The following is a 10,580-nucleotide window of genomic DNA, read 5'->3' on the forward strand; positions in this document are numbered from 1 at the left end:
TATCTACTAATTCTGTTGTACTGGACTTTCCAAGTGCTTAGTACAGCGCTCTGCTCATAGTAAGCCCTCAGTAAATATCACTGATTGATTGATGAATTGATGACACCACTGACTCATTATGCATCCTTGAACAGCCTGGACAATGAGAAAAACAACAATTTCTAGTGTATTTTGGTCTGGAGAGATGTGTCTTGGACTTTTTTGCATTTATCCAGTATAACTATTATTACTATTATTATTATGTGCTAACTATGCATCAAGTACTGTTCTAAGCACGGGGATAGATACAAATTAATCAGAACAGATAGTCTCTGTCCTACATGGGGATCACACACTAAGAGGGAGAACAGGATTAATGCTTTTAGTAGGGCTTTGTAATTTGGGCGAGTAGTGGTCTGTCAAATCTGAAAGGAGAGGAAGCTCCAGGCCAGAGGAAAACCATGACCAAGGCTTTGGTAGTGAGAGACACTAGGTTGAGGTACACTGAGTAGGCTGGTACCAGAGGAGTGAAGTGGAATATGCAGGCTGAATGAGAGAGGAGAGCAAATCCTGGCTTAATGATCCAAAGTTTCAACAAAACACATACTGTTTCATAGAAAGTTACATAGTCACAGGATCATTCCATTGGAGAAGAAAAAGAGGCAACAGCCACATTTTCTGTCAAAACAAAATGACAGGTTAAGAGAAGCAGAGGTGTTCACCAACATCTTTCCTAAAAACCATATATCAGGGCAGAGCACAAACGCCATCTCCACTCCATGAATCATGTTGCTGAGATTCTCCCATTTGGGAAAAACGTCAAGGTCAGCAAATACAACAATGCAACAGATGAGCACTGGCCCAGGAAAACCATCTGCGTGGTCGTGGTAATGCCCCCTTTCAGTTAAGTATGCTAGCATTTTTGGTCTCGTAAACCTTGAGCCATTCCAAAGTGGAAGATCATCTGTATGGCTCCAATTAAAATAATAATGGTATTTGTTAAGCACGTGACAACGTGCTAACCTCTATGCTAGGCACTGGAGTAGATTCATTGTTTATCATTCTGACCCAGGGCTCAGAGACTAAGGGGAGGGAGAGCAAGTTTTTAATTTCCATTTTAAAGAAGAGGAAACCGAGGCACCAAGAAGTCAAGTGCCTACTCCAAGGTCACACAACAGGCAAGTGGTGGTGCTGGGATTAGAACTTCAGTTAACTTAGAACTGGGAAAGCAGCATGGTCTAATGGATAGAGCACAGGCCTGGGAGTCAGAGTCCTGACTTGGTCACTTGTCTGCTGTGTGATCTTGGGCAGATCACTTAATTTTTCTGTGCCTCAGTTACCTCATCTGTAAAATGGAAGTTAAGACTGTGAGCCCCATGAGGAACATAAACTGAGTGTGTCCAACCTTGTGTCTACCCGTGTGCTTCATACTGTCCCCCCCTGTGAGCCCATTGTTGGGTAGGGATTGTCTCTGTTGCCGAATTGTACTTTACAAGCACTTAATACAGTACTCTGCACACAGTAAGCGCTCAAGATATACAGTTGAATGAATGGATGGATTAATGAATGAATGCACAGAGAATAGTAAGTGCTTAACATAAACCATTAAAAAAAAAACAAACTAGTCTCCCGATTCCCAGTCCTGAGTACTATCCCACCCCATCCTGCTGGGCAAGATTTTTTTGGTTTTGCCTCATCAACAGTCCACTGTTGCTTGCATTTACAAGCTTCTTCTCCAGTTTTGTTTACTTATTCATATCAATGTCTTTTATTTGCATCAATGTCTGTCTCCCCCTCTAGATGGTGAGCTCATTATGGTCAGGGAATTCTGTTGTACTGCTTCCTACCAAGCACTTAGTACAGTGCTCTGCTCTGCGCTCAATAAAGACGATGATTGGTCAGTTGATTTTGTCCATTGCTGAGGCTTTTCCTGGCTGGCTTTCACTTCCGACAGACACACCATTGTGTGTCTATCGATTGATTCTATTCATTCTTGATTCTATGTATTTGCTATTGTTTTAATGAGATGTTCTTCCCCTTGATTCTGTTTATTGCCATTGTTCTTGTCTGTCTGTCTGTCTCCCCCAGTTAGACTGTAAGCCCGTCAAAGGGCAGGGACTGTCTCTATCTGTTACCGATTTGTACATTCCAAGTGCTTAGTACAGTGCTCTGCACATAGTAAGCGCTCAATAAATACTATTGAACCCATTCCTCAGGCCACCCCACCCCTGGCAATGTTGGCTTGAAGGCCATTCTCGGTGGGGACACTTAATAGACGATTGTGCAGCTGCTGGCTACAAAAGAGACTTTCCTTAGACTGCGAATGAAGTTGATGTTACATTTTTGCAATTTAAGAATCATTATCTATAGTTTGGGTGGTGCTGCCCAGAGCAGAGAGTTTTGTTTTTTAGGACTTTTTCAAGTGGTTTATGGTTAGAATTGAACTGTAACAAGGGCAGCCAAGCATTTACTGATGAAAGTGCTGGCAACCAAATAAAATTACTGCATATTCAATTCCTTTTCTATTTGGCCAAAATGTTTCTCAATTTAGCAGGATGACTTTGAAGAACATGTTTGTGGTTGATCTTATTGGAGGAGTTTTGCTCTTTTTGAAGGGATCAGAATTTGCAGGCATTGAAACTGGGCCTTCAACACAAGGTCACTAACTAAATAAGTATATAAAATAAAATAACCCCTGAGACCTCTGAGTATTGGCATAAAGGTCCCTCAACAGAACATCCATTTTGGATACTCCAGGAGATGAGACATTTCATGGTGTAAAGAGTCACATTGATTAAACCCCTTCACTTAGCTTCCTGCTTTTGCAGATGCTTGATCAGAACACACAATCCTATCAAAGACCAGCTGCTAGACAACCAGCCTTTGAAGTTTCCAGAAAGTCCAGGTGCTGGGCCAAGGAACAAAGGAGGAAAAGACTGCTTGCTTTCTGTGACCTACCTCAGTGAATTGACTGTGGGAGGAAAGTAAAAGAAAATGCCCATAAAACCATCTGAAGGATATTGAAGATTAAAGATCGTTGCCACTGTGGCTGAATTGTATATATTTTCTGTATATATTTTCATTACTCTATTTATTTTGTTAATGAAATGTACATCGCCTTAATTATATTTATTTGCTATTGTTTTTAATATGTTCATCCCCTAAATTCTATTTATTGCTACTGTTCTTGTCTGTCTGTCTCCCCCGATTAGACTGTGAGCCCGTCAAAGGGCAGGGACTGTCTCTATCTGTTACCGATTTGTACATTCCAAGCGCTTAGTACAGTGCTCTGCACATAGTAAGCGCTCAATAAATACTATTGAATGAATGAATGAATGAATTCCATCACTGTGGACTTGATAAGGGCCGCCTAGCTACTGAGGAAACTTAAAGCAGGAGGTTGAGAAAGCTCCCAGAGCCCCAGTTTGCTGGCTGAGGAGGGCTTAATGGGAAAGAGGCAAAAGGAGTCAGAGGCCAGGGGCCCTCCACTGCACCTGAGAAATTCCAAGTTGTGGAACTGAGATGCCTTTTCACCACCCCAGCTTTCCCCTGCATAATAATTGTTTGTCGTTTGGAGATTTCCCTCCCCCATGTGAGCTGCACACTGCTAAAGAATTATTAGCTGGCAGTGGCATACATCGAATAACAGAATCCCCTCCAACAAGAATGGTAATTACTTCACATATAGAGAATGCAAGACCAGATCAGACCACCCCAGGGCTATGCTAGGCTGGTCAAGGGTACTGAGTGCATTTTATTTAAAGGTGAAGGGAGTTAGAAACTTCCCTCATTTACAAGAAGACAAACAGCCAACTAAATTTTCCTAAGAGGAACCACACTTTCATTTAAGGGGTTTTGCTTTTATTGTATTGACCACTTACCTGGGACCCAGGAATTGTTCATTTTAGCGGGGTCTGATGGATTTTATGCTACTGGACTGGAAGTTTGGCTGGAATTCCTTCTCTCTTCGTATCCGATAGACCACCACTCTTCCCATCTTCAAATCCTTACTAAAAATCACATCTCCTACAGGAAGCCTTCCTTGACTAGTCCCATAACTCCTCAGCCTATTTTCCTCCCTTTCTGTATCACCTATGCACTTAGGTATCCACCCCACCCCCCAGCACATATGGACAAATCATTATTCTCAGTTGTTTTCTTTATCTGTAATTTATTTTAATGTCTCCTCCCCCAGTATATTGTAAGCTCCTCGAGGGTGTGGATCAGGTCTACTACCTCTACTTTACTCGTCTAGTGCTTAGTACAGTTCTCTGTAGGGAAGCAACATAGCCTAGTGGAAAGAGCACAGGCCTGGGAGTCACAGGACCTGAATTCTAATCCTAGCTCTGCCACTTGTTTATTATAAGATGTTAGGCAAGTCACTTATCTTCTCTGTGCCTCTCTTTCCTCACTTGTAAAATGGGTATTCAATGTCTGTTCTCCTTTCACATTAGACAGTGAGCTCCAAGTGGGACAGGGACTGTATCCAATCTAAATCTCTTGTATCTACCCCAGCACTTAATCTGTGCATGGCAGATAGTAAACATTCGACAAGGAGCATAGGCATCCTAATATTATTATTCTGTACATAATAACTTTTCAATAAATATCACAGATGAAATGATCAATTTGCCCAAACATATTTTTTGAGGGGGGTAGGAATTTCTGTGGTACAGTCTGTCTTGTCATAACCCATGTTTTCACTACAGGTTTCAGCTAGGACACTGTCAGGGAACTAAAGCATGTCTATCTGACCTCATGAGCCCTGTTTGGATGCAGTTCTTCACAGGGTTGGAAGAAATCATTTGTGCAGTCGAGTGCAGCATTGGTCATGGTGAGATATGGGTCAAGAACGTGGCCCCATATAAATGGAGAACAGTGTGCAGAGGTTGAGGGGATTAGCGCAGTGTTTTCAAGTCACAAACCATCAATAAAGGGAGAGGTTCCAATCTCTATTTTGGGGATGAGAATTTTCTCTGCCAGGGCTCGTTCAGCAGGTGCTGTCCTATGCCAAATCAGGCGATAGAGTAACCTTTGAAGGTTGATCTTCAAGGTCTAGAGGAGTGAGGATTTCATTCGGAAAAGCAGACCATTTTGCTTCTCTGTGTGGAAAATGAAGCTAGAGCCCTGAAAGCTTTATAGGCTTTTCAGAGTTTCAAAGACTACAGTGACTCAGGAAGCAAATAAAAGGCCTAGAAACTAGCTTACATTATTGTCAAACCCCTAATTGTTATATGAACTTGGAGAAATCACTAAATTTGTCAATTCACTCATCTATAATGATAATATTGTGTCTGTTATATTATTGACCTCCTTCACAGTTATGAAAATTGATAAAAAAACCAATTGCAAGAAATGTGCAGTAAAAAAAAAATGAACCCAGTAAAAACAGCACTCTTCCACCCAGAGCTATTGGAAAGTATCTAGTTGCCTTTAGCTATCCTTTTAATTGAGAGTTTCAAGGGGCTCATTTTTAAATGTCAAAATTAAATTTTAAGAACACTTCACTTTCAAGTTTATTTGCCATTTTAAATATTTAAAATTCAGGGTACTGTATTTGCAAAAATCTTCAAAATATTAGCTTCAGACAAACAGCCATTCCAACAACACTTTGGTTATGTTTTCATGTGGTGCCACATATATGTGGAATAATGTGGAATAAGTTTGAAACACAAACCCTTCTCCATGTTCTTGTTTCAGAACTGTACATATTTTCCCTCCAAAACATGTTTGTTCAGCTGTCTTGGATAAGGTTATAATTTAACTATACTGTTAATGGGAACTGAAGCTCTTTTAATTTCCCCTAAGCCCCTGAAGGTTTCCTTTTCAAGAAAGGATATAGTTCATATGCTTGTCTTGCTTTTTAAACCCCAAAGTAGGAGTACGGCAAATCCTTTTCCTACACACAAAAAGTGCTAATTTACTGCCTTTGATAAGAACCACAGATTTTCTTAACTTGCTCAGAGAACTCAGTTGTACAACAGGCCAAAACTGGTCCTGAGGGAAAGATTGGATGGATTTTTGTCTTTCCTCTTTCAATAATGTATCGGGTGTGAGTTTTAGCCTGTCAGTTTTATGAAACCCAAAGCCAAGGCTGGAGTACAACTCCCTTCACTGCTTTGATGCTACCAAAGCCCTTCAATCTCAAACCGCAGTCTTTCTAGAAACTTCACTAGATCACATTTTAACTACTTCTTTGACCAAACTACCACATTCATAGCCAAACTCTAAAACTGGGGCCCTACAAACTTGATTATCCCCCAAAGCCTATTTATTAGGCGAGAATTATTTTTCTCTCGGTTGGAAGCAATGTGCTCTCTGCTTATAAACAAAGTGAAAAAATATCTTTTGCGTCCATAACCCCAGTCACTCCCAGTAAAGCCATAAAGCTTTTCTCTTCATTTTCCCTTGTTGCGGGATTAATGAAATTTTGAGCCTACTACCCACCCCACTTCTTAACTAGCTGAAGAATCTTGTACCATTAGCACGTCTCAAACCCCCGTTCAACGTGTACCTCCTAAATAGCAGCTGCCGCCTTAATCCACTGAAAAAGCTGTTGCGCACATGCTGCTCAACTGCTCAAATATTTCCCTCCCCCACTCCTAGGCTGTACTGACTTTGGAAACAAAATTTTCCTTCACTCCCCGGAAACGTCATCATGGACCCCAGGGGCATGTGACTCTGCAAGTGATTAGCAAGTCATGGGGATAAGACTGGGGAGAGAAGGCAGTAGAGGCCATCTGAGGAGCAGCACTACATCACAGCAGGATTTTTTCCTCTTAAATGAATTCATGGCAAAACATTAAAAGCCCAGTGACGATAGGATACTGTGGACACCCAAATACTTTGGGATTCATTCATTCGATTTTATTTATTGAGCACTTACTATATGCAGAGCATTGTACTAAGCTCTTGGAAGAGTGCAATATAACAGTAAACAGACACATTTCCTGTCCACAAGACATTGGCTTTGGCTTTCAGACCTGAAATCCACTGGAAACAACTGGATCCTTTTTCAGGCCCTCAAAATCCTTAGGCCCTGTTTAGGGTGACACTATAATCTCTCCAGAGACAAGGATCTATTGAATGTGCAACTAACTGGGGATGGAAGGGAAGGGCTAAAGATTTTCCGCAATTTACAGGAGACACATTCGAGTATACACATCCAACTTAAACATATGCAGCAAGCCTGGATTCTGGCTCAATTAGCCTAGGACAGTTTATTTGGTAGGGGTGGGACGCAGAGGGGGTAAAGGAGGAGTGAGAAAGAAAAGGAATGAGAAAAAACACACATATTTGTCAGTAGTGTGTCATATTGAAGTTTCTGAAGTGACCTAAGGGCCTACTACCAAACTCAGCATATGCACTAGGTTTTGAATAGTTTTGAGGGGGAGGATGATAGGTTATGACAAAAAAAGACTGCAGGACAATGCTGTCCCCATTGGTGGAGGTTTTAATCACCAAGGTTTAGGCAGAAATCACGGGTGGATAGGAAAGGAGGAAACACAAACTGGTATTGAAAGAGTCAGCGGTCCATAATGATCATTGACTCCTCTTTGCCTCGAGGGAGGAAAATTCTCAGCCAGAAGAATTCTTAGTTTCCTTTGCTTGCTGAATTATTAATGTCAGGATGTTCCTCTACTTGTTCAACTGAATGAAAACCCTAGAGTCCAGAGAAGCTCTCAAAATGAGAACATGAGAAAAATCAGCTGGCAAGAATCTTGATAGCATGCAAATACAATTGAAGTCAAGGAACTTTAGTATTAAGCGATGGAACGGCAAAGAATTTCAACCCATCGGCTATCGAGCCAAATCCCAACTTTTTAAAATTTTACATGTCAGAAAAAATGGAATGATCAGGTCTTACAAAGATGGAAGCACATCGCTCGTTATTTTGAACAATACTTCATTGCTGCAGTTTCCTTGTTAAGATGAGAACCCCTATTTCCACAGAATGACAGTAGTAGATTCTCTAAACTTCCAGGAAACTGACCCTAAACTGTTCACATCAGTTACATGCTTTTCAGAACTTGCTTGCTCAGTGGTATTCACTGAGCAGTTAATCTGCACAGAGCACTGTACTGAGTCTTCGGGAAAGTGTACGAGATTCTTTTGATGCCATCCCTGCCCTTAAACATCTTACAATCAAGCAGAGGAGACAGATATTACAATAAATTCCAGGAATAAGAAGAAGCCAAGTATAAAGCTAAGTACATGAGCGTTGTGGAGGTTAGGGAGTGAAGGTGAAGAGAACTATGAGAGTTCAGATGGTGTGGGAGGACTCAAGTATGTGGATGATGCCGTAGGGAGGAGAATAGGGTGAGGAGATTAGAAATTAATAATAATGATATTGGTATTTGTTAAGTGCTTACTATGTGTCAAGCACTGTTCTAAGCTCTGGGGTAGATACAAGCTAATCAGGTTGGACACAATCCCTGTCCAACACAGGGCTCACAGTCTTAATCCCATTTTATAGTGTTGAGGGATTATATAACTGAAGCCCAGAGAAGTGAAGTGACTTACTCAAGGTCTCCCAGCAGACAAGTGGGGTAGCTAGTGTGAGAACCCAAGTCCTTCTGACTCCCAGGCCCGTGCTCTATCCACTAGGCCAGTAGGCTGCTTTCCCAGTAGTCAGGGAAGACTTCCTGGAGGAAATGGGACTTAAGGAGGGCTTTGAGGATGGGGAGAGTAATGGTCTGCCAGATGTGAAGGGAGACAAAGAGGGATCCCTGATCTCCTTCTTGATCCATAGTTGTTATGCTCCTTTCCCTTTCACACGAGCACAGCTGCAGCACTCAAGACACAAAACCCAGTGACAAGAGTTTTGGTGGAGGGAGATGGGTTGCTGAAAATTAAAATACCAGGCATAGAGGTGACTGGTGCTTTAATCCATACCAGACGGGGGGCAGACGAGCTGAATACTAATCTGGTCGACATGCTCATCCTCTAGACTGTAAACTCGCTGTGGGCAGAGAATGTGTCTGTTTCTTGTTGTTTTGTACTCTCCCAAGCACTTAGTACAGTACTCTGAAAACCATAACTGCTCAATAAATACGATTGATTGAATAAATGAATGAATGAATAGGCCATCTGAGTTCTAGTGAATCCTGGAACAACTGCAAGAAGCAGTAGAGGTGACCTAGGTACACTTGCAAATTGTTTGATTCTTTAGGCAAATGTAATTTTTCTAAAACCTAAAGAGACTGTAGGCACAATAAGTATTATTATAACTATACTGGGTCGTAGAATCACAGGTTAATAACAATAATAATAATGTTGGTATTTGTTAAGCGCTTACTATGTGCTGAGCACTGTTCTAAGCACTGGGATAGACACAGGGGAATCAGGTCATCCCACGTGGGGCTCACAGTCTTAATGCCCATTTTATAGATGAGGTAACTGAGGCACCAAGTAGTGAAGTTACTTGCCCAAAGTCACACAGCTGACAAGTGGCCGAGCCAGGATTCGAACTCATGACCGCTGACTCCAAAGCCCGTGCTCTTTCCACTGAGCCATGCTGCTTCTCTGGTTAGATCTCCTAATGGTAAGTGCCAACAGAGTTTGGGTAACATTTCTGTGAAATGGGATGGGTTCAAAGTATTGAAAGGGGATGGAAAAAATAGAATTGGTTTTCTGGTGGAAAATGATTGGTTTGAAAAGAGTGATTTTTGAATGTAAGCCAAGTTAAAGTTGGGTGAATCATTCCACATTTTAGCCTTTGACTTTTTTCTCCTGAAATAGGTTAAAGCACAGGGTTTTTTTTTTTATAACAAGCAGGCAGAGATGTCAAAAAGGAGACCCTGATAGATAGAACTAGGATCTTTCGAAATTGCTATTGGCCTACTAGCCCTGCTCAAGTGAAAAAAAAAAAAAATTGGGGGAATAGAAAAACATGCTGGTCTGTTTAATTTAACTGTAAATGTACCCCATAGATTGGTTATAAATACTGTGTGGACTGGTAAAATACTCTGTACCTCTTTCCAAGGCTGGCTTTAGGCTATAAAACTGTTCTCCTATTTTCAATGTTGTGCTGTGTGTATATTTCCAGAGGCCTTGATCCTCAATGTGCCTCATAAAATGAGAAAATCTTTAACTCTCTAGGGGTAGTTATTGCCCTTGGAGTAGGAAAGGAATGAATGGAGAGTAATGGATTGAAAGTGATTAGAGAAAAATGAGTTTGCCTGTTTTACAATGACATATAAATGTGCTCTCTTCATTAGAAATACAGTTTTTAAGGAGATATTCTGCCTTAAATATGACAATCTAACTTCATTTTCTCCCTTTTCTTTAGTGGTGGGGTATGGGGAGTTGGGTGAGAATTACTTGTATTCCTTCAAAGAGAGTGGACAATTTCACCATCAAGCATATTCATGAAGACCTTTCCATGGCTTGATCATATTTTTAAGATAGATTAGAGTAGTTTTTGATTCTCAACCTCCTATTCCATTAGCCTTACAGAATTCTTATTCTCTTTTTTTAAAAAAAAAATTGAAGGATAGTTTTTCAAGGATTTTTTGGAAATTTCGTGTTTCCTTTACCAAGTCTTTCTAGAGAAAGTCCCGAAGTAGATCTGTGGAGATCTACTTAACTTTGTTAGTAAA

General features: G+C 41.0%; 1 non-coding gene across 1 annotated transcript; it reads right to left on the reverse strand.

Moving 5' to 3' along the window:
• Nucleotides 1-727: 727 nt before the first annotated feature.
• LOC114809805 lies at nucleotides 728-891 on the reverse strand. Its single transcript, XR_003757581.1, has one exon. It is a non-coding gene; the product is annotated as a U1 spliceosomal RNA (small nuclear RNA).
• Between the last annotated feature and the right edge of the window lie 9,689 nt (nucleotides 892-10,580).

Source organism: Ornithorhynchus anatinus, chromosome 2 (genome assembly GCF_004115215.2).
Source record: "Ornithorhynchus anatinus isolate Pmale09 chromosome 2, mOrnAna1.pri.v4, whole genome shotgun sequence".
NCBI classification, from domain to species: Eukaryota; Metazoa; Chordata; class Mammalia; order Monotremata; family Ornithorhynchidae; genus Ornithorhynchus; species Ornithorhynchus anatinus.